This window comes from Astatotilapia calliptera, chromosome 1 (assembly GCF_964374335.1).
Source record: "Astatotilapia calliptera chromosome 1, fAstCal68.1, whole genome shotgun sequence".
In the NCBI taxonomy this organism is placed as follows: domain Eukaryota; kingdom Metazoa; phylum Chordata; class Actinopteri; order Cichliformes; family Cichlidae; genus Astatotilapia; species Astatotilapia calliptera.
Genome location: NC_137422.1, coordinates 41379431 through 41402112, shown reverse-complemented (window position 1 = coordinate 41402112; position 22682 = coordinate 41379431). Strand labels below are relative to the sequence as shown.

General features: G+C 43.4%; 1 long non-coding RNA gene across 1 annotated transcript; it reads left to right on the top strand.

Moving 5' to 3' along the window:
* The first annotated feature begins 10298 nt into the window (after positions 1-10298).
* Positions 10299-10640, top strand: LOC113026312 (uncharacterized). The gene is made up of 2 exons (XR_003272903.2): positions 10299-10437; positions 10520-10640. It is a non-coding gene; the product is annotated as an uncharacterized LOC113026312 (long non-coding RNA).
* The last annotated feature ends 12042 nt before the right edge of the window (positions 10641-22682 follow it).

Genomic DNA, 22682 nt, shown 5'->3' with positions numbered 1-22682 from the left:
CTAGGAGTTCAGAGTTAAGAGGTCAGGAGTTAATGTTTCCATTGTAACACCTCCAGATTTGACAGAGAAACACTCATTTTTAACACTTGATTTTAACTACTATCATTTTACACCTCAGAGTTACATTAAAAGAATGTGACTCTGCTTAGAGTAAAATTAACTCTACTTTTGCAAGAAGACCATTAACACCAAAACATTTAACACTTTTGAATTTGCTGTGTATGATTGTACCAGAGCACATTTCGAACAACATCGCCCCATGTTGTGTAGCTTTCTGGATTTTATACATATTGGGCTACATATTTATTTATTTATTATACAGGCTATACAGTACATAAGATCAAATTTCACGTTTTATGTGGATTTTATGTGAAACTAACATGTTTAATTATGTGGGCTACAGAAAATAATTAAGTTATAGACTATATTTATATGAAAAGCATGTATACTTACTGCATTTGAATGATTTTAAGCATATGTAATCACCTGCATATGTGTTTGAAAAAAAAGGCTTTGATTTTGCCACCCCATCTGATTTCTCTGCCACCCTAAGAAAATTTCTCTACATCCGCCTCTGTAGAGCAGGTCACCTACTAACTGGAAGGAGGGTGGTTTGATCCATGTCTGCATGCCAGACATGGATCAAACCATGGGGTTAGTATTTTGGGCAAGATACTAACCCCAAGTCTCCAATACATGATGTGAATGATAGTTAAAGCATAGAAACAGTGCTTGTGTGAATGTGGGATGTTGTATAGAGTGCTTTGAGTACTCTGGGAGAGTACAGAAGCACTATACAAGACTCAGTCCATTTACCATTTGTACTTCATACATATGGGACTTTTTGTTCATTACAGTTCATAAAGAAATGTAACAAACGATAAACTACGAGCTGTGTGCTAAAATTGAGATCTTTAAAAAGGTTATGAAGCATGAAGTAAGGGAGATTTTTTGCATTTTGCATCATTTTGACATTTTTCTGTGAATTCAAACAGGGATGTGGATTATAGTTGAGATTAGGGAAGAATTACAATAAATATGATGGGGAAACTACAGTAATTCAAGAACATTATGGATAATGTTCGGTGCAGCGAAGCGCCCTGATGCTGAGATGTGCTCCAAGTCAGTCAAATATCACCCGTGCCAACTAAAACTAAGACAAAAACTAATAAAAACTAATGAAAAAAACTAAAGAAATTAACTGTGGGTGCCGAGTCTTCCCCACTCACACGCTGATTACATTAGTTTGATTTAATGAGCGCTTTTTTCTGCACCTCTGGGTAACATAGCGTTATGGTTTTAGTATCCTTGAAATAGCAAACAGATCAGGCTCCTGTCAGGACAAGCTCACCATCATGTATACTAATGCAACACCTCTGACCTGCATTAGCTAATCATGGTGCTGATTTTCATCCATGAAAGCTTAAGTGCTTGTTTTCAGTCAGCTTGAACTAAAACATCTGTATGCACAAGTCCCGTGTGACTGCTCTTCACTCTGTGAATGGCTGACCTACAAGCTGCTGCTGAACCACGATGCCATTTCTGTCCCGTCACAGAAATTGCATTGGGTGAGTTTATTCAGTTAGTGATTGAGGAGCAAGTGCTGAGTTTAGCTAAACAGGTGAAGAATGCTAATATTTATCCTGCAGCGAGCAGCTGATTGGTCCTCCTCAGCTTTAGTCTTTAACACTGGCAGAGTGGCTTTGTGTGATTAAAAGTTCATAATAATTTTTCTTCATCGTATCTTTTCGTTCAGTCTGACAACATTAAAACACTTTTTAAGATCCTGAAACCAAACTTTGAGGTTCCATCCTGAGAGTTAAAATGATCACAGTGACTGTTCTCACAGCTGTTACAATACACGTTGTTGGACTCTGGCCTTCAACATGATGTGAGAATGTAATCAAACTTTTTATCAGAGGTCCCTCAGCCTAACATTAGCTGCCATAATGTGAGCTCATAAACTGGTGTTTGGCTGTCAGCTGTCTGGAGGGTCAGATGTATTGACAATAAGTGATTGTGACAATATTGGGAAAAAATTTGAATCAGAGACTTTATTAATCCCAGAGGGAAATGAGTTGTTATAGCAGCAAATATACAACAAACATTAAGCACTAAACATTAGGCAAGAAAAGTATGTCTGCAAATATATGTCATGGCATACAAAGTGACAGGGTGTTGTGAGGTGTGATTAGTTCTGTTCCACGTGTGTGGATCTGACTCGAGTGGATGTCTGACAGCAGTGGGAACAAATGACCTCTTCTGTGCTACATATGTGGCCGGTTTCTAGCCATGTACATAAAACATGGTTAAGCAGAATGTCTATTTTAGCCACTGTATTCAAGATGGTGAAGCAGCATGTCGACTTTCACAAACTGGCACCCACTCCGGTGTATTTTAATAGATTGATTCTATTAAAACCAAATTTCCCCTTGTGGGACAATTAAAGGATTATTCTATTCTACTCTACTCTATTCTATTCTATTCTACTCTATTCTATTCTAAGTTTATGAGAATGCACCAATTATTGGAAGATGTAATTACACACTAATCAATGTTCTATTAAATAACCTAAAAAAACAACTGACTGCACCTGTAAAGCTTCCACAAAGGGATACCTGACACCAGACACAGAGAGCTGCTACTCAGTCACATCCAAACAGAATCCTAGAATTTCACTGTCACCTAAACTGGACGTATTCTGAATACTTTGGATTACTTAATACATTATCATGCTTTTTTACAACTACTTGAATGTACTATTGCTGTGTGATTTATTACTATTACGGAAGGTTACTCTCCATACCAACACTAACTAGATGTTTAAATCTTAATATAAATGAGTAACAGTAGGTGGAGATTAGGTAATGCTGGGCTTACACTGTGCGATTTTTGGCCCATTTTGAGCCGATTTTTGAGTCGTGCGACCGTTTTGGCGATCGGCCCGATTTTGGCCTTCATCGTGCATCGTGTAGTATACGTGGGGTAACGAGAAGCGATTGACACCTCACGACCAGCTCCCGATCATCAATCACTTGGTCGTGAGGATTTCAAACGACTGTCGTGAGGGTGTCACTGCAATTTGTCACACTGCGCACGCGCAAACACAAATGTCAGTGAAAAAGACGGAGCAGCACGGCAGTGCAGCGTGTGATCTGGACACAAGCGATGGAGGCACAACTTGGAGAACTTTGGAAAGCTCATCTGAGCCTTTTCGATGTGGCCTCACAAAATTATCACGACCACAACAACCGTGAAAATAGTTGGATCTACACTGCTGCTCAATCACAGCTGCCTGATCATGTTTTTCATTAGCAATTTAGCAAAGTTGATGGTGGTGGTGTGTCTGTGTGAGTGTATAGACAGAGAGGGAGAGAGCGACAGAATTTCTGTTATAACCTTCATTTTTATGGACGCACAGTTTGAGCACTCAGGTCGCATCAGAGCATCGGGCCGTATAGTGTGAGACCCTGCATCGTGACCTACGAACTTCTAACCCCTGCGAGTCAACCGTACAGTTTGAGCAGGAGCTGAATCGCACGACTGAAAAAATCGCACAGTGTCTGCCCAGCATAAGGCTGCACTTTTTGCTGTGATCTCGTATAGAAAACTATTCCATGCGTATATAAAACAGGTCCGCGGCTCCGAACCGTAGTAAAGGGACCTCTGGCTAATACGTCGGGTTTGTGTCGGGCTCGTAGCTGAAAACTAGCTGTACTTTGTTATCTGGGTCGACTTTGCTAGCGAGAGACAGAGAGAGGCATTGAAAGGCTCCAATGGAGCTTATTGTTTCGGATAAAAAAACAAACACAGTGTACAGTCGAGTCTTAATAGCTTACTTACAACTGGGCTCATCAGGCTCTCTTTTTGGCTGCAGTGGTTATTATTATATTTACATGCTTCCAGCTCCCGTTTCTGCTCGGTGACATCTCCTACTTTTCCTTTTTCTCCCTCCCTCGCTCACAGACACGTAACGGGTATGGCAGTCCATTGGATTCAGGAGACAGACACTATCTCTACTTTCAAGATTAGGCTTCAAACTTTCCTTTTTGCTAAAGCATATAGTTAGGGCTGGACCAGGTGACCCTGAATCCTCCCTTAGTTATGCTGCAATAGACGTAGGCTGCCGGGGATTCCCATGATGCATTGAGTTTTTCCTTTCCAGTCACCTTTCTCACTCACTATGTGTTAACAGACATCTCTGCATTGAATCATATCTGTTATTAACCTCTGTCTCTCTTCCAAAGCATGTCTTTATCCTGTCTTCCTTCTCTCACACCCCAACCGGTCCCAGCAGATTGCCGCGCCCCTCCCTGAGCCTGGTTCTGCCGGAGGTTTCTTCCTGTTAAAAAGGAGTTTTTCCTTCCCACTGTCGCCAAAGTGCTTGCTCATAGGGGGTCACATGATTGTTGGGATTTTCTCTGTATCTATGAAGCGCCTTGAGGCGACTTTTGTTGTGATTTGGTGCTATATAAATAAAATTGAATTGAATTGAATTGAATTGAAAAAATTAATTAAAAGTCTGTCTTAGTCTTTCGTTGATTAATAGGCTGGAGTGAAAAATTGCTGCCACACCGCCTCTTCGGCCTAAGTCATGTACTAACAGAGACTTGGAGGAGAGAGACCTAATATTTAATAATTTCACTGTTTTACTCTTTGGTTCAGATGTGGATACTGTATTGTTCTTTCTTTGTGTTTATGTTTAAGTTGTTTGTTGATGGTTTTTAGTTTGTTTTTTGTCTGTTTGGGAGCTGACACAGTCTCTATGGAGATGGGTTTTTGGGGGGTAGCAGGAGGAGAGAAGCTGCAGAGAGGCGTGTAAGACCACAACTCTGCTTCCTGGTCCCAACTCTGGATAGTCATATTTTGGGGGGTTTAATAAATTTGTCCATGTTTCTAGAAATGAGAGCTGCTCCATCCAAAGTAAAATGGCCTGCATTTGTATAGCGCTTTATTCAGTCCCTAAGGACCCCAAAGCGCTTCACACTACATTCAGTCATCCACCCATTCACACACACATTCACACACTGGCAATGGCAAGCTACATTGTAGCCACAGCTGCCCTGGGGCGCACTGACAGAGGCGAGGCTGCCGGACACTGGTGCCACCGGGCCCTCTGACCACCACCAGTAGGCAAACATGGGATTAGTATCTTGCCCAAGGGAATTTGGCATGCAACCAGGAGGCAGCCTGGGATCGAACCACCGACCTTCTGATTAGTGGCTGATGCCGTCTCTCCTAACAAGACCAGGTTTCCTCCAGAAGTTTTGCCAATTACCTTTGAAGCCCACATCGTTTCTGGGACACCACTCAGACAGCCAGCAATTTAAGGAGAACATGCGGCTAAACATGTCACTCCTGGTCTGATTGGGGAGGGGGCCAGAGAAAACTACAGAGTCCCACATTGTTTTGGCAAAGTTGCACACCGATTCAATATTGATTTTAGTGACCTCCGATTGGCGTAACCGGGTGTCATTACTGCCGACGTGAATTATGATCTTACTGTATTTACGTTTACCCTTAGCCAGCAGTTTTAAATTTCCTTCAATGTCGCCTGCTCTGGCCCCTGGAAGACAATTGACTATGGTTGCCGGTGTCTCTAGCTTCACATGTCTGAGAACAGAATCACCAATTACCAGAGTTTGACCCCCGGCGGGTGTGTCGCCGAGTGGGGAAAAACGGTTAGACACATGAACGGGTTGGTGGTGTATCTGGGGCTTCTGTTTAGGACCATGCTTCCTCCTCACCGTGACCCAGCCGCCCTCTTTCCCCAGCTGCTTGGGGTCTGCTGGGGAACAGCTAGTGGGGCCTACGCTATCTTCGGCTGCACCAGCTACAGGGGCCTGGCTAGCTACGGGTGAATGAAGGGTGCGAAGCCGAGTCTCCAATTCAGTAATCCTGGCCTCCAGAGCTGCAAATATGCTACATTTGTTACAGATTTCATTACTGCTAAAGGAGGCCGAGGAGTAACTAAACATCTGACACAATGAGCAAGAAAGTGCAGGAGGGACAGGAGAAGTAGCCATGGTGCTAACTAGTCGGCTATGAGCTAAGCTAAGCTAGCGAAACAGTACAGAGACAGTGAGTGAATACTTTGGCTATAAATTAGGTAGTGAGTACACAGAAAGTGTGCTTCGGATGAAGCACGTGAAGATTTTACTATGAAAAAAGAATGTATTTAAAAGTTGTTAATTAAATTGCTAAGCAAATAAGCTACTCAGAAACACGACTGTGTTTGAGCAGGAACAGGAAGTAATACTCTACCGCAGAGCGAGTGAACACCAAGTGACAGCGCCACCAAGAGTCAAACAAGACAAATCCAAGACTAATCTAAACCGCTAATCTCGTGGCGGTTTAGTTGGGATCATTGAGAATAAATAATTTATTTTTGGTAAGACCATCATTTTTATAGCGGCAACCCTTCCCATGAGTGATATGGGTAAACATTTCCATCGAGCCAGATCGCCTTCTACTTTCTTTAAAAGTGGGATATGGGATGTGGTCTGCTTCTCCCCACCCCAGGGAAGAGGGTAACACCACTTGGGTCTGGGTGCAGTTTCCCCCTCCAGGGGCAAGGGTACCTAGACCCGGGGTATAGAGTACGCTTGGGGAGTGTGATCGTGTGTACAGCGTCTCTTTATGTCTGTCTCCACGTTGGGTGAGTGTGGAGTAAGTGCATATGAGAGCATGAGGGTGGGAATGGATGTTTGTATCTGTGTGTGCCTGTATGTCTGTGTCTATATGTCAGGTCGGGTATCAGACGCCACCTCTCTGGGGACATCTCAGGCCCTCCAAGGTATGGAGGCCTATCTCCCCCCCCCCCTTTACTCTACCAGTGGCGGACTCCCTCAGACATCGGTGCGTTGGTGGTTCTTTGTGTCCGGGGATGGGCATCCAGGTACACACCGGCTCACTCCTTGGTGGCTGCTTGTCGGGGCCTGGAGCCTGGGGCTCGCTCGGGCCACTTCGGGGGTGGGGCGCCCTCGGCCTCTCGGCCTGGGGCTCGGTCACTCTGGCGCAGCTGGCTGCCGGCGGAGCTCACGGGCGCGTCACTGCAACCCCCCTGGCTTCTGCTCCGCGGCTGCTGAGTGAGCCCTCATCTGGGACTCTCCTCAGCTCTTTCTGGGACAGTGGCGCGGCTGCCCCTCTGTTGGTCTTCCTTGGTCTCTTGTGTTCTGGGGGCCTCTGGATGTCTGGAGCCTTGATCTCCTCCATACCTGCTTCATGCCCTGGAGGACGGGGCTGTGGCCCCCCCACACCCTCTAGCAGATCATTACATGTAGGAACCATTTAAAAACAAGCACGTTCATGCTCACGGGTGTACACACGGGTGCTCACACACACAAACGACACCCTTTTTGGCTCCTACCTCAAAGCACACTGTGCGCTGTCGATCTTATGTGCTGCACAATAATGTTTAACATTTAGTAATTACTGTTATATTCCCATAGATCATCATGATGTTGTTTATTCTATTGCTCTCGTTTTCTTCTGCTTTTCTTTTTCTTTCTCAAAAAAAACCTTCATTAGACTGTATGCTTAACTCTATCATGAGTACAAATGCAATGTGTGTAATAACATGATTAAAACTGTATGTTTAATAAATAGAATAAATGTTCAGTTAAATGGAAATTAAATGCCACTGCTCCAAAGCTTAATAAAAAGATAGAAAAGAATCAACATGATATAAAATGGTATAATCCCCACACTAGCTCCTTAGTTCCTTAGTATTTCTTGTGTTCTCGTTCTCAGGTTATGGTTCTGTGTTACTTCTGTTTAGTGTACAGCCATTTCTGTCAGTGTGTCCCTTTGTTCTCTGCCAACTGTATACCCTAGTCAAGTCCGGGTCTGTAATGCTTCCTGTTTTACTTTGAAAGTCTGTGTACTATGTCCATGTGTTGAGTTTTGCCTCCCCTTTATCTTGTCATGTCAGATGACTCCCACCTGAGCTCTACTCCTGTTTCACATTCCCTAATCACCTCAGTATGTATTTAATCCGTGCTTTTTCCCTGCCAGTTGTTTCATCCTCCAGGTTTGTTGTGTGTGTATTCTTTGTCGTCTATCTCCAGGTTAAGTCATGCCACGGAAAGAAAAAAAAAAGTGGGATATGGTTTAATTTAGTTAGATCTGCAAGCTTGGGAGAAACATTAATACCTAAATATTTCATATTTCCCGATTGCAGTGGTGTAGAGGAAGAAATGTGGAAGGAGCAATTAATCGGGAGGACTGTAGATTTTGACCAGTTAATTGAGTAATCTGATATTCTTGCAAAAGAGTTTAGCAATTCAATCACCCCAGAGAGATTGGTTTGTGAGTTTTGGAGAAAAAGTAACACATCATCCGCATAAAAGCTGATTTTATGAGATGTGATAGCCTTTATTTGTCAGTTGCAGGTCTTTTGCCCACAACCGAGATGACAGACCTTGCCGACCGTACATACAATACACAAACATCACATTGGGGAGACAGGTCAGGCTAGGTAGCGAGGACAAAAACATCGAAATATGTAACACAGAAGGATAATACAAGAATGCACAGATATCAACACACCACAGCACAAAACAATCCTATGATGCAAATTTGCAAAGAAAACACCAAGTGCATCAAAATAAACTATTTCCAGCAGTGCAATTCGAGTTCTAAGCATCCCAGAAACTATTGAGAAAAGTCAAACATGACTTATAAAAACACAGTATAGGCTTTTAAGGCCTACAAGTAAAAAACGACATTTTCCGTGAAAATGATGTCACTTCCGGTTTCGGGCAGGAAATGGCGGACATGCGATAGTTCGTGTTTACCTCTGTTTCAATGTGGGAAGTGTTACGAACAGCTGATTGGATCGGCAAAGCGTGTTTCTGGAATATTATGTTTTTGTTCATGCAAGCGCTTTTTATGCAATTTTTGCAAAGCTTTATGTGGAAGGAAACCGTGACCGAGGACAAGCTGATGGCATAAGATGTAAGTACAACTCCTCCAGTTTCATATGCAAAATAAATTATTGCGCTAGCTTACACGGTTCAGGTTCTACAGGGATTTAAAAATAGTTACACAAAACGGAGAGTGCTGCTCTGACCGGCTTTAAAGGGTTAACAATAACAATGTGTTGAATAATGACTTTAAAAAATAATATAAATAGTGTGCAAATACTGATAACAGTGCAAATGTTTGCAATATAAAAAATAAATCAAAAATGTAAACATCTATGTTTAGTGAGCTTTGCAGTGTTGCTCTGTGGTGCAGCTATGACACTGTAGCAAAGTTTACACACTGTGTCTACTTGATCCACGTCTGACTCCGCCAACCCATAATGTTTCCACACCACTGAAGTTTTTTTTTTCCTCTCTTTTCAACCAACGGCAGTCACTCTCCTCTCCAAATAACTTCTGCTTAGCTTTCCGAGCTTCCCTCGGGTCCTCTTAATTGTTGTGATGCGTGTTCGAAATGCAGAGAGGTGCGCTCGATTTGCCACACGGAGCAGCGCGAAAATAAAGCACGGGGGAGGGGTCAATAAACGGCTCAGTCATTTTTAATGATCGTTGAAAGCCCAGATCGTAATCGTGATTAAAATTCAATTAATTGAGCAGCCCTATGTGTGCGTGTCCATAGTTCAGCTGAGACAGTGTCCTTCGCCCTGCCAGGCTAAGTAAACAGTCTTCCAGCCAACCCAGGTGGCCTTGCATGGAATGGGAAGGAACAGACTAAACACAGTCGTTATCAGGGTGTTTTGTTCAGCGCCGGCCTTGCAGCTGGCTTCAAAGGGGTATCCGCATAAGTGATGGTATTTTTTACTTTAGTGCGAACAGCTCATATGAATTTCAAAGCAGTTCTGCAGTCCAACACTGGTCTCTCAATCTCCCGTTGGAGAGCCGCGAGCTTTGCCATACTTGCGTTCTGTGATGTTGTCATTTCTTGTGCTCAAGGAGCCAATTTCTGAGAACTCACGGCAGTGTACCTCTCCGAGATGTCATCCAATTTGCGCCCAGAGATGTTCTTGCCTGGTTTTAGCAGGAGATTAATGTTTGCAGAATTCATATTTGATGGAAGTCTGTGTCATGGTCCGTGGTCCTGTGTCTGTGGAATGCGTGATGCTCGGGTAGCCACACCCCCGGGCTGGGCCATCACCAGCACACCTGCTCTCCATCCCGGTGATTACACGGAGATCCACTTAATCCGGCGCTGACGGATGCTCCACGCCAGTTCGTAGTCATCCCCACAGTGGTAACCAGACTTCCACGAAAAGTGTGCATTCTCTTCTGCTTGGAACTTTGTTTAACCTGCCTACTTCTGTCCAGGTTTCTACTCGGCGTCTGCTACCTGCCTGTCCTCCGGCTCAACTGGATCTCGCGGTGCTCACCTGGCCCACTCGCCATTCCACGGACTTCCTGCCCCCACGGACTGCCACACTTCCCTCCCGAGCTCCCACGGTTCCGTTCTATCGTAAGCCCCTACTCTAACTCAGTCCTGATATGTTCTCCCCGCTTCCTGGCTCCCTAGTAATCATCTCCCCTTTCTATTGCAGCCCCCCGCCGTCCCGATCCCGGCTTCCTCGTGTCATTGTTTCCCCGGATTTTTAGTTTCTGTTTTGCTCTCTACTTTCCCCGGGTCGCCTTTCGTTGTTTTATTAAAGTGTCTTTTTGTTAGCTCGGAGTCTGCGCCTGGATCCTTTCGTGCCCGCGCACCACGGCGCATGACAGTCTGCCCTTTTCTTTGATTTCCAACAACGTTCTGTAGAAAACTGGTGCTAGAAACGTCCAGAATTCTTTGTGGATTTCTGCAGGAAAGCCGTCTGGACCTGGAGCCTTATTATTGGGCATACTTATCAGGGCTTCCTGGAGTTCACCTGATGTCAGTGGTGAATCCAGTGCCATTGCTTGAGTGTCTAATAATTTTGGAAGAGTTATGTTGTCCAAAAACTGATCAATTTCTTTTTTAGATGGGTTTATTTGTGGTGAATACAACGTTTTATAGAAATCCCTGAAAATGTTGTTTATTTGTATCGGTTCATATATTGTGTTCCCAGATGGATCTTGAACAGCACATATAGTTGTTTTTTCTTTATTTATTTTTAGCTGGTTTGCTAGAAATTGACCGGATTTATTACCATGTTCATAATTTTGTAGGCGTAGTTTTTGTACTAAGAATTTTGTTTTTTTTTATCAATTATCTCATTTAATTCTAGTTTTGTTTTGCGTATTTTGTTCAATGTTTCCTGATCTTGGTGGGACGCGTAGGCTTCTTCTAGTTTGTTGTTTTTTTCTAATTCCTGAATATTTTTGTTTTCTTCTTTCTTTTTATGTGATGAGAAAGAAATTATTTTACCTCTCATCACAGCTTTCCCTGCTTCCCATAGAACAGAAGCTGATGTTTCGGGAGTGTCATTATAGTCTAAATATGAAGTCCACTCTTTTTTAAAATATTTAATAAAGTCTTCATCTTTAACTAGTGATGTATTAAATCTCCAGTTTTTTCTTGGTGTAGTATTATTCTTGTGCATTAGTGTTAAAGATACAGGACCATGATCGCTGACAGCTATAGGATGAATCTCAGTGTCTGAAATGTCGTTCAGCAGTGAGCTACTGACCAAAAAATAATCCAGACGAGAGTAGGAGTGATGGACATGTGAGAAAAAAGTATATTCCTTACTGGTGGGCTGAAGGGAGCGCCATGCATCGCAAAGACCAAAGTCGCTCATATACTGTTTGATTATATTTGTGGACTGCCAATTACGCTGAGTTCCCGCTGTATTGAGCCTATCCATTTCTTCATTTAGTCCAAGGTTGAGGTCACCTCCAAGAACAAGTGTGCCATCTAAGTGTTCAGAGAGTGCACTGAAAAAACCGTGAAAGAATGAGGGATCATCAACATTTGGACCATATACACTTGCAATACACAGCTTTTTATCAAGTATAGATAGTTTAATGATTAAGAATCTTCCCTCTGGATCTATAACTGTATCGAGTACTGTGAAATTAATATTTTTATGTATTCAAATTGCTACTCCCCTTTGTCTAGAATTTAAATTAAATTAATTTAAATGTAAATCCTTTTTTAAAATATTTCTTGAGATTGAGACAGGCATTAGAGCCTCTTAATGCGTGTTTTGTTTGGGTTTCCACCGGCGTGGTATTACCAAAAATAGAGAGGGCATAGCCAAACACAGGGGTCAGCAACCTTTAGGACCCAAAGAGCCATTTGGAGCCGGTTCCCACGCAAAAGAAAACTCTGGGAGCCGCAAATACTTTCTGACATCTAAAATGAAGATAACGCTGTATATATTGTTTTTTACCTTTATGCTTTGTGTGAACAACTAAGATGTGTTGCTTATGAAATCCATGAAGTGTACAGAGAAAATTACATTATATTTATGTAATTAACACATTTTGAACTCTTAAAGAAATATAACAAAAGCAAAGACACCCAGCTGACCTAAAATGATCCATGTAGCAAACAAAAACTGCTGTAAGCCACCCTTATATCGCCTTTGGGCTTTTGGAGCCTTGACCTGACTTTTAAAAAATAATAGAAAAAAAGCACTATGCTGCTGAAAAATGAAAAATTGATATTTGCAAAATTCTGCCTAAATATGTATTTTACCTGGTTAATGTGTGTGGCGGGGCGTGGTCTGCAGCGCCGCTGCAGGGGAGGCGGACACACCTGAGCGGCACCCGCAATCACGCCTCGCCGCCTTTACGTCTGTGCCATCTATGCTGTTGTGTTGTGTTGGTATGTGTTGGGCTGTGAGGCTGAAAAGCTACAGCCGGCTGTATGCGTACAGCAACCGTGTTTTAAAAGTGGTCAATAAAGAGATGCTGAAAAGCGTGTTCATGCAAACATCGTCGGGTCTGCCGTGATATCTTTGTAATGGGACTTCTGCTCCTGAACCTCAGGCGCACAGTGTCTGCAAATCAGGGCTGTACGAAGTCACTTTCATCTTTATGCAGGCAGCTTTACATCTGTCATCTTTGAGGCGCGAGCAGTGTTTTTTTTTAACATAGTTCACGGTGGAGAATAGTTGCTGACATAATGTGGATCCGAAGATCCATAATTGGCCTACCTGGGGTTGAAAGTCTCGATAAATGCATGGTGTTTCGGCGAATATATCGGCTTCTTTGAGTGTGACACTTATTTTGAACGATGAAAAAATAATAGAATATAATTGTATTTTTATATTTCAATATCACAATAATCTTCCAATTTAGAACTACAAGTTAAAAAAGAACTAACATAAATAAAATACACTTCAGCTAAATACTTCTAATTTATTTTCCCAAACCACGCGGAGCCACAGTATACGGACTAAAGAGCCGCATGCGGAGCTGCAGCTTGCCGACCCCTGGCCTAACATATGAAGCAGGAAAAGACTGCTGTGTAATCCCTTTATTTCAACAAAGTAACTGTATTCTAAATACCACCTTTTTAAACGGTAACTGTAACGGAATGCAGTTACTCATGTTTTGTATTTTAAATACGTCACGGCGGTACATGTACTCCATTACTCCCCAACACTGGCTGCAGCTCAGGTAAAGCTAGCAGACAGCTAGCAGCTTAAACATGTGAGTTACAACATCATTCCAGCTGGTATGAAGTTTTTTATGAAGGGGGAACTTATCTATATAGATCAGTTTGTGCATCAGGCTGTAAACATGTCGATGCCTCTGCTGGACGGTAGTGAAACTGCAGGGTTTTTTCAGCCTGGATGCTAATGCTCGGTTTTAAGGTGCGATATGATCGAGTCGACAAACCGAACAGAAAATGTGCAGTTTTTTCAGATCACATCTCTATTTCTAAAAGTCACATTTGAAAAGTCAAACGAGCTTCCAGATGCTCCTTGCTGTGAATTATTCTGCTCCGAGTGCTTCCTCTGACCTGCAGATGTAGGAGGAAGATTTTGGCATCGCCACATAACTCACTCGTAATGGCTGCATGAGCGGCCGGTCCCTTTAGCGTGCTGAGGCTGCAGCGGGGTAATACAACGGATAACGCCGGCCCCTCTGAGCGCTGCAGCAGCAGGTGATTTGTAGCTCGGGGAGACTAATGAAGTGGTCGCTCTGCCACCCAGCTTCTTTTGCAAGATCAATTCGGCGTCAGGGCGCGTACGGCCGCCGCGCTTTATGAATGATGGAAACCTCCTCAGGCCATCCATATACCTGCATCACTATGCACTGCCCTGCTCCCCCTCCAGGCCCCCATGCTCCGGGAGGCAGGGATTCAGCAATCTTTCTTGTTTGGAGAAAAATGCATTACCCTTGGTCTGCATGGCTCTGCGGCCTCTGCCCAGCACACACGCGCTCCTCTCACCTGTCAGGGTCGCCACCATCGGCAGGAACGTTTTGATTGACTTGATGCGAGGCTCTCCGCTGTCCTTTGCCCATTTCTATCACAGGAAAGGTGTTCGTGAGCAGCTTTTAAAGCGTTAATGCATTATGCGATAGATGTTTTAATGAAAATGAGCTAAAGCAGTGAGCCGGGGAGCCGCGCTGGCCTTTGATCCCATCCAGTCTGGCTTTTAAAGCATCTGCTTCCGTAATGAGGAAGAGTTTACCGTCGCTGATGCAGATTCAGGAAATGAATTCAAAAGTTAATGGTGTATTTGTCCCGATGATTAAGAGCTGAGCCTCGTTCTTTATGACACTACTGATGAAACAGCCTCTGTGGAAGCAAAAAAGACATTTATCACAAGTTAGAACAATTATCCTAAAATACCCACAGGCTAATTATGCCTGTTTTAGGTGAGGGGATACTCAGAGCAGGCACTTTTAATGTGGTGGGGCTGATCTGTTATATACTAAAAGTAGATGCTTTTAATGTGGTGGAGCCAGTCTGCTACATACTCAGAGTAGGTGCTTTTAATGTGGCAGGCTGATCAGTATTTCAGCTTGGAAACTGAAAGGGAAAACTCTGGGAATGGGAAATTCTCCACGTTTGCTTCCTGTTTGGATTCAGATGAGGAGCAATGAGACAGCGGAGGATCTGGGAGAGAGGATGGCATTTGCTGTTAACTCCTCTGACTGATTGGTTTCCACTGGTTGTAAATCTGCAGTCAACTTCTTTCATAATAATTCGAGTGTCAATGTGAGGAGAGTCATCCAATTGAAGGTGATCGTTTCTCTCCCTCCTCTTCTTCGGGTCCTGGCTGAGAGGAGGAGATGAGCTGGAGGAGAGGTTAATGTTTTCTCTGAAGGTACAGCAGCTCTTCCACCAATCAGGATCCTCTCAGAATACTCCAGACTGTTGGATCGCTCGTGTCCAGCAGGTGTAAGGTTTTTACCTTAAAATACAAAGCACCTTGATGTGACTGTTGTGGTAGACTTTTTGGGACGTTTTCTCTCTGGTTCTGTTTGAATGATTGGTTTTTAATTACAGTCCATAAACACAAACATTGATTGTTGTATTTGAGATTTCACCATTGTTTCACGTTTAGGAAGTTCTGGATTCCTGTTTGCATTTCTTTATTCTGGAAGTCAGTCTGATTGCTAGTTTCCTTTTTGCCTTCATGGGTTTGCTGGTTTGTGATCCTGTGTTTTCATCCATTGTTATTGTAGATGATGTCTTCAGATGGTTTCTGTTCTGGTTCTGACTCCAGCTGTCACACTCATAACTCCTCACCAGCAGTATTTCGCTCTTCTCTCCACTTGTTGCCTGATTTTTAACCTGATCTGTGTGGTAGTGAGCAGCTCAGGCCTGTTTTTTGATGCTTACCTCTTACTAGGCTTTAAAGTCAAGTCATACTCACCTTCTGCCTTCATTGTTAGAAACTTGCCTGTGCCATTCACTTCTGGAGAAAAACACACCTGCACACAAGAAGCATCCAGGGACACCGAGTCACCTGTTGAGCTGTTTGAGCTCAACTGGTCTGACCTTGAAAGAAAAGTTGGGCTGGAGTGTTTGCAGATTCCTGATGTTTGGATTGGCCTTCCTCGGAGGACAGTCTTGTTATGGTGACTCCTCATCAGTTCCCTCATCTCTGTCTTCATGTTGATCACGAGCTTTCTTGTCTCTGTGTTTCACATTAATCTTTTGGTTATTTTCTGTTTTAGTTTGATTTAACTTCTTGTGTTATGATCCCACCTATGTTCCATTCAGTAATTCCCAGTCTCCATCTTTGCTCACTGTCCCTTTGTTGACAGAACATTTATCTGTGCTCCTCACACTTCTCTGATTTCTGTTTGATTCTGGTTTTAATGACTTTGTTTAATTTTTGGATTTTGAAGCAACAAATAAATGTGTTGCTTTTATTCGTGCCCTGCATTTGGGTCCTCCTCTTCATGTTCCACTTCTAATCTACTGAATACTTCTGCTAAATAAAAGTTTTGACCATCCTCCTCATGAGTTAGTCTCCTTTACTGGTTTATTTGTTTATTTGCTGTTTTTGGCTCATGGGTAATGTTTAATAATCCGCCCTGTGACTAAGGGATGTATTAGGGCCCAAGTGCAAACTGGGAGTTGGTTCCACATAACCCTAACCTTAACCCTTTCTTCCATTTGTGCAACATCTCTAAAGTTAGAAATATCCTGTCTCAGAGTGATGCTGAAAAACTAGTTCATGCATTTATTACTTCCAGGCTGGACGACTGTAATTCATTATTATCAGGAAGTCCAAAAAACTCCCTGAAAAGCCTTCAGCTGATCCAAAATGCTGCAGCAAGAGTCCTGACAGGGACTAGAAAGAGAGAGCAGATTTCTCCTGTTTTGTCTTCCTGTTAAATCCAGAATTCAAAATCCTGCTCCTCACATACAAGGTCTTAAATTATCAGGCCCCATCTTATCTTAATGACCTTGTAGTACCATATCACCCTATTAGAGCACTTCGCTCTCACACTGCAGGCCTACTTGTTGTTCCTAGAGTATTTAAAAGTAGAATGGGAGGCAGTAAATAAATGCATGAACTAGTTTTTCAGCGTCACTCTGAGACAGGATGTTTCTAATTTTAGAGATGTTGCACAAATGGAAGAAAGCAGTCTTACATATTTGTTTAATATGTGCACCGAAGGAATAATTTGGTCAGAAGTGGAACTCCATAATTATCCATCCATCCATCCATCCATCCATCTTCATCCGCTTTATCCGGGGTCGGGTCGCGGGGGCAGCAGCCTAAGCAAAGAGGCCCAGACCTCCCTCTCCCCATCCACCTCCTCCAGCTTATCCGGGGGAATACCAAGGTGTTCCCAGGCCAGCTGAGAGATATAATCTCTCCAGCGTGTCCTGGGTCTGCCCCGGGGCCTCCTCCCGGTGGGACATGCCTGGAACACCTCACCCAGGAGGCGCCCAGGGGGCATCCTTGTCAGATGCCCGAACCACCTCAGCTGGCTCCTTTCGATGTGGAGCAGCAGCTGCTCTACTCTGAGCCCCTCCCGGATGGCCGACCTTCTCACCCTATCTCTAAGGGAGAGGCCAGCCACCCTTCGGAGGAAGCTCATTTCTGCCGCTTGTATCCGCGATCTCGTTCTTTCGGTCACTACCCACAGCTCGTGGCCATAGGTGAGGGTAGGGACGTAGATCGACCGGTAAATTGAGAGCTTCGCTTTTACACTCAGCTCCCTCTTCACCACGACGGACCGGTGCAGCATCCGCATTGCTGCAGCTGCAGCCCCAATCCGTCTGTCGATCTCCGGCTCCCTTCCAGTGGCGTGTCTAGAAAATTTTTGTTGGGGGGGCCAGGTAGGGGCACAGATTTGGAGAAGGGTGGCAGATGTAATTGGCAGATAATGTTTAAAAACAATTCTACCAACCGTTCACCATAATTCAATAACCCCATAAACCTAATAACCGAATGCGCTTTTAACTCTTATTAGAATGAGATTTTAACCACTACGGTGCAAAGTTTTTAGATACTGCGTTGATAAAGTACAAGAGATACAATCAGTGCTTTGTCAGTGTTTACTCAGCATTCAAGGACAGCAATATTTGCATAGTATTTTTACTGACATATAGTGCACATATGTTTTGGGCAAAAACATTTTTTTATATTAAAATACGAACATTTGTAACAAACAATTGACAAATTAGCCAATGCCAATGTAAAACTTTATGTGCCTGTTAAAAAAAGAAGATAATCTTCTCACAAACTGGTGTTTGATTTTGAAACAGGAAAAAAGTGGGGAAACAACTGAAAAGACTAACATTTGAATAAAACCTGAAAGCAAGTAAATACTTTCTATGCTGCCTTATGGTAAACTTTGGTAATATTGATAAAGAACAACACTGGCTGATGATGAAATACAGTCAGCTGGCATGGTGACACTGCCAGTATAACCTGCAGGGCTGGACTGGGACAGAAAATCAGGCATTTTGACTACAGACCGGCCCACCAGGTATTAAAGCCATAAAGCCTTTGAATGAAAACAAATGCTGTTGTGACAGTGATGTACAGTCTTGTTGGTATATGTATGATTTCTATACATTTTACGTCAGATAAAAACTTTAGTTGTAAGATTTAGATAATTATTTAATAAAAACTAGATATTTTAAATGAGAATAAGAAAGAAAAGTATTTCTTTGTGCCCCCCTCTCCCTGTTAATGCCCTACCTGCCCCCCTGGCAAAACTTTGCTAGACCCGCCCCTGCACAGTTACCAGCTGTCAGCTACATAAAAAGGATCCTGGTGTTATTTGTCTCTCAGAAACAGTTCATAACTTCAACTCATTCATGTCACCTAAAAGGTAAACCTGTTCCTCCATCACCTGTTCAGCTCTGATGATTCAGTAAGGACATCTCCTGGTTTCATCTTCATGTTTCCCTCTCACCAGATAACCAAACCGATATCATGACCAGCAGGTTTACAGCTGTGGCTCCAGCAAACATCAGCTGATACTAGAAATTAATATTAAATAAATTCTGACAACAGCTGATCAAGCTTAAACGTGCTGCTGTTGTTTAGTGCGACATCCGCTGGTTTCCTGTTTCTGGTGCAAAGTGGGTGATAAATAAACAAGAGAGACGATCAGCTGATCATTGATCAGTTTCATGATTGAAGTAGCAACAGGAGAGGGAGGGGGAGAGAATGAGAGAAGAAGAGGCAGCTGTGCAGCATAACGACAGAATAAATCCAGCTTTGTGTCTTTTTTCCATTCTAGCTAAAGTCCGGGACAAACTGCGTCTCTTCTCAGCTCAATACAAAACGTGTAATATTTTCTCTGAATGAGGGACCATTCCATTTTTTTAAGGAGCCGTTGGCAACTCTACTAACTAACCTTATGAATAAAATAAAGTTCACTATCAGTAACATCATAGCATCCACCCACCTAAAAACTCCATCAAGCTGGCTAGAACGCAGTACGAGTTATTGTAACTGACGGTAAAAAGTCAGCACAACGAAATAAACTCCACCTAAACTTAGTTTATATCTGACCCAGATAGACTGCAGGTCATAACTTCTTACCTGAAGTTCAGTTCACCTGACACTCGGACTGGCGGCTGCCTCGGGGCTCTCCTCCTGCCTCCCCTTGCCTCATCCACCTTCTGGCCTCTGTGGAAGCTCCCCCATAGCCACCACCAAACAACTGAGTAATTTTTACACATCGACCTGCATCTGGCCAATCCACCACCTCTCATTGTTCATGCCATTACAAAAAAAAAATAAAAAAAATAAGTCACCGGGCATATACCCGGTATGCCCGATGGCCAGTCCAGCTATGTTAACCTGCAACCAAATCTGCAGCTCCATACAGCAATGTTACGACTTCGATTATATCTTATAACTCATAACTCTTATGTTAGCTCCCCTCTGTAGCATACTGTCTGAAATATTCCACGGCTGCAATAATTCTTTAAGTGTTATTTTTTTCCTTGGTATTCTAATTTCACCGAAGTTTACTAAACTCAACAAACTTAATATTACTTACCGGGACATTTATTCTGTCCTTATTTTCTTTCACCGAAAAATTGTTTCCTGCAGTGCCGTCTTTCTGCTTGGCTCTCCTACCTTTGCTAACGTGATGCACATAGCGCAGAAGCCGATGCTGCATTCACTTACACTCGGATATCTGAGCTTCACCGTGAAAACATAATCGTACATTTGATATTTGATTGAATTTTATTGTTTTACCTTTGGGGTGGCACCTGGGGTGGCCAGTCTGGTTGGGGGGGTGGCCTGTGCCCCCCCAGGCCACCCCGCTGGACACGCCATTGCTCCCTTCTCCCATCACTCGCGAACAAGACCCCGAGATACTTGAACTCCTCCACTTGGGGCAGGAACTCATCCCCGACCCGGAGTGGGCACTCCACCCTTTTCCATAATTATCAAAATATCAAATAAAATATCATTCAGGTCTTTATGTCTTTAAGCAGTGGCGGTCCTAGCCTGTTTGGCGCCCCGGGCGAACACTCCCTCTGGCACCCCCCCCCCCCTCCCCACACACACACACACACACATAAAACATATTAAGGATTATACATTAACATAAAACTGTTGTTGGAACCATACTGAATTTCGCCAGAGAAACACACACACACACATATAAAGAGAGAGAGAGTATACATTGTATGCAAACGGCTACCAAACAGCCATCATAATTCGTCATACAATGAGAACAGGACAAATCAACAACTGACAATGACTAATTAATATTAAAATCTGTAGCATAATGTTTGGAGTTTAGTCTGTTACTGTTACTATTTTTACCATTTCTTCTTGGAGCAACTGTAACCCACATAATTTCCTCAGGGATTAATAAAGTATTCTGATTCTGATTGTTTCAGGATGACCTGCCATCATCCAATCACGCATCTGCTTACCTGCATCTGTTGCCCGTTTCTCCTCCTCTTCTTTTCTCTTTTTTCTAAACTGAGCAACTGATGACTTTGAACTTTTCTTGTCCATCTTCCATTGGTTTTAATTATGCACTCCAGTATGAACACAAATCCCCTAACTCGAGGATCACCACAACATAACCTAACAGACCTACACCTTAGTTCACAGACTCCCTTTGTCTAAGGTTTATTTCTGGGATTTCACACAACCCAGGACTCAAATCATGAATACATAATGGACTTGGATTTACATCATTATGAATGAAATGCGCTCTATTTGGAAGCAGCCGGCCCCTCCCCTTTCGACGGGTTGTGTGTGAGACTTTAAATCATCAAACTGTAAGTTATAAATTTTCAATTGTTATTGATCCTTTACCCCGAGTCCTAAAGTGTAGATTTATTTTCTTACTCTTCTTATATTTATTGTTTGTTTACTTGCACCGCTGTAACTGCAGCCTCGTCGCCTCGTCTCTCTATATGCTGGACTGTATGTAGCGGAGATGACAATAAAGTTTACTTTGACTTCAGCAGCGCGCAGGCGCACCGAGGGCTCTCGCGTTCACTTTTCACGTATAGAATTTCGAAAAAAAACATCGGTGCAAATTATAAGTCTGTATCATGATGTCGGGTGTTTTCGTGTTTGTTGGTTTGTTTTTATTTTGTTTTATTTTGCGAGTTGGTTATTAGATGCTGCTCCAGCCAGCCAGAGAACCCCCGCCGCCACGCCCTCTCCTCCCTGTGCCGCAAGCAGCAGGCGCACCTCGCAAACGGAGGGCGCCCTTACTACCAGCAAATGGGCGATAGAAAACCGATCGGTGACTGTGACATTCCCAATATGCGCTGGCTGATGTCGGGGCAGCATGAGAACGAGCAATTTTTATTTATTTTTTTTTTTTTTGCTGATGCCCGTGATGCCGCCCCGGGCAACCGCCCATGTCGCCCGTATCAAAAACCGCTACTGTCTTTAAGACATTCCTGCAGTTTAACTAACTGGTGTGTGTTATCTGGCTTCATGGACAGATAGAGCTGGGTGTCATCTGCATAGCAGTGTAAATGTATGCTATGTCTTCTAATGATGCTGCCTAACGGAAGCATGTATGATGTAAACAGAATTGGTCCTAGCACTGAACCCTGTGGAACTCCATAATTAACCTCAGTGTGTGAAGAGGACTCTCCATTTACATGAACAAACTGGAGTCTATCAGATAGATATGATACAAACCACTGCAGCACAGTACCTGTAATACCTACAGCATGTTCTAATCGCTCTAATAGGATATTATGGTCGACAGTATGGAACGCTGCACTGAGGTCTAGCAGGACAAGCACAGAGATGAGTCCACTGTCAGAGGCCATAAGAAGATCATTTGTAACCTTCACTAAAGCTGTTTCTGTGCTGAGGTTTTGTTTCCAAGTCAGCTAGTAGAGAGACTATGTTACTTACCTTCATGTTGACAGATCCACAATCTGTAAATAAAAGACTGAAGTCAGATTTTGGGAACATCAGGGCTGAATTTTATTTCTCAGATTCTCTCGGAATCAGCATCCTTCCTCAGCACCTGGAGGCTCAGCGAAGTAAGTTCTGCCACCTGCATCCTCCACACTGCCAAGCCTCCTGAGGGGGGTTCATCACCACTGTTGGGCCCCTGTGAGATACCGTTGGCCACACGTTTGACCATCAACCACACCTCACCACCGCTGGCCTCGCAGTCGGCCTACAGACCAGTCTCCCCTGTACCACTGACCTCCGAACTGCTGTTGTTGTGTCTCATCTCCCTTCCCTGTTTATATGTTCCCCTCCTTGTGTCCATTGTCTACTTTCATGTATGTTTTTCCCAACCCGTCTGTCTCCCATTCCATTCAGTTTCCCTGAGCATTGGGGGCGATCGTGGCTCAAGAGTTGGGAGTTCGTCTTGTAATCGGAAGGTTGCTGG